The sequence below is a fragment of the Corylus avellana genome, chromosome ca4 (genome assembly GCF_901000735.1).
Source record: "Corylus avellana chromosome ca4, CavTom2PMs-1.0".
In the NCBI taxonomy this organism is placed as follows: Eukaryota; Viridiplantae; Streptophyta; class Magnoliopsida; order Fagales; family Betulaceae; genus Corylus; species Corylus avellana.
Genome location: NC_081544.1, coordinates 2,390,964 through 2,393,563, shown reverse-complemented (window position 1 = coordinate 2,393,563; position 2,600 = coordinate 2,390,964).

The window sequence follows — 2,600 nt, the reverse complement described above, 5'->3', positions numbered from 1 at the left end:
CAAGTGATAATCAATGAACCGTAGGAGTCGGTGCCATTAAATTTTATGAATGGTGTTTCTGTTATTGGGGTACATTGATATTGTTTTAATAGTTTAAGTGGGGAGGAAATTGACAATTAGATGATAGTTTGATGAGAGTATATATGTGTACTTTTCCCTTAAAAGTACATCATTAATGTTAATATGTTTTAGGGGGCTATTTTTTTATTTAATGTTTGAAAAGAGTTTTCATGTGATATAAAAGTAAAATATATGTTATATTTTAAATTATTTATTTATATATATATATATATTTTTGAGAACATAAACATGCAGTACTTAGTCTTACGTTGCAACACATTAGCACAGGTACGTACCATGTCATTATATCATACAACTGGAAGGATAATCTTAAAATACGTAGTCGGTGATCAAATTGAGCATTTCATTTAATAAGACTATAAAATTAATATTAATAACGATGATTTATCTTGATCATGAAAATAGCTAGTGACTATTAATTGATATGGTGGTTTGTTTGGGATGCACGCAGTGAGTTATTATTATGTAAACTATTGTTAATTGAATAACTTGAATTTACGATTTATTAATTATAGCATTGGCTCTCAATCTTGTGAGTAATGTAAATTTAAATGTAAAATGTAAGTCACTTGGATATATTTAGCTAAGTATTTTTTATATTATCTTATTGTAAGTTTCTATTTAAAGACACCAAAAAGTTGCTAAAATTATGGAAGAGTTAATTTATCAAATATTTAGTTTGTTGAGAGAGGTCTAAGATTTATCGAAGAATTATTTATTTTTAATTCTCCAGCATGGTTTACGTGGGCACGTAACACATCTCTAGCATTTTCCTTCTAGAAGTATGTTTTTCTTTTCCTCTCTCTCCTTTGGTCTCTTTGGGTTTTAGTTACCAATTAATGCATTTTTTTTTTTTACCGATATGCTCCAAATAAGCAATAAGATAAACCATAATGTTATTCTTCACACCTATATTCATATAACGTGATTTAAGTTGCTTCATATATGATCAGCCATGCCACTTCAAAAAAATAATAAAAAAAAAAGAAAAAAAATAAATAAATAAAAAAAGAAAACTTAAAACACACATAAAATATGGGATTATGTTATATCTTGTTGCTTCTTCAGCTTGTAGCCATGTGGGCTTGATTTGTGAGTCTCTCCATAAATAATAGTTAAAATACTTGGTAAAAAACTAAAAAAGTAAAACTCTCTGCTTTAATTATTATTTTTTATATATACTTTTTAATAGATTATTTATTTTCTTCTCTACTAGCTTTAAAATATCAATATTACTCATTCTTTTTTATGTTATTATATTCGATTTTCCTGACAAATAGAGAAACAATATACAACTAAAAAGTAACATGGAGAAAAAAATAAAATATTTAAGAAAAGTCATGATCAAAATACCACCCAATTAACAATATCTCTTTAAATTACCAAAAAATTGACAATATTTCTCAATGTTATCAAAAATTCATGTGACTAATATAAAATATTTTTTTTTTTTTTTTTTGGCATACCGTAGGAATAAGAACTCTCTTAATACATTTAAACCACAAAGAATTTATTGTAAATTAGTATAACTATTTACATTTTTACGTTAAATTGATTTTATTGGAGGTTTGTGATGATAAATGTTGGTCTCTGAAGTTGACTTCACAAGTTGTTTAGAACAATAGAAAGATTGGAGATGATTTTTCCTTGAAACTTATATGGACATAAGTTTTTCACGTTTCAACAAATTCATGATGACTAACATTAATTATATATGAAGATATATACCAATTGAAGTTTCAATGTTTGAATTAAAATATATATGCATTTGAATTAATGGGATCGAAGTGGTTAGCTAGCACTATCAGCCTAGATTGAAATTAATTGGTAGATAATGATCATGCGTCTCTTTCCTTCATAATGCATGCATGTGTTGTGTTTTCATTGGCAAAAAGGTTAACATTATTGGGAGACTCGTTGAGCGAGTCAACAATCAATTAATTCATTACGGGGTCCATATTAATTGACTATTCATTTCATTGGAAAAATCATCTAGTTTTTCCTCTTTTTGAGTTGAGATTTCGACATAGTAGGCCTCAAGAAAATTCCATCCATTGTTTTTCGATGTTGAGAGAAAGTGTACGTGCAAATTCTTTTACAAAATACTGACACACAAAATAATAAAGTTTCATCTCAAAATATCATATCAAAATATTTTTTCAAATAAAAAAAACAAAAATTATACTTTCAAAATATATCACAGCCACAAAATAAACTAACAAATAAAAGGAAAAAAGGCAAGAAAAACTAGCTTGATTAATATTTCTAATTTTTTTTTTTTTTTTTTTTTTTAAATTAGATGTGTGTGATGTTATTCATTAAATGGTCAATTCTAAGAGTCATTATATTTTGGGTTAAATACCTCAAACCCTCCTAGAGTTTACCAACTTTATTTTTTTTCTCTTGGGGTTTCATTTTTATTATAGGACCCCCCTGGGGTTTTGATAAAGGACCAATTTAGTTCATCCGTTAGTTGACCGTTAAGACTGACACGTGGACCAATCAGATATTGACACGTG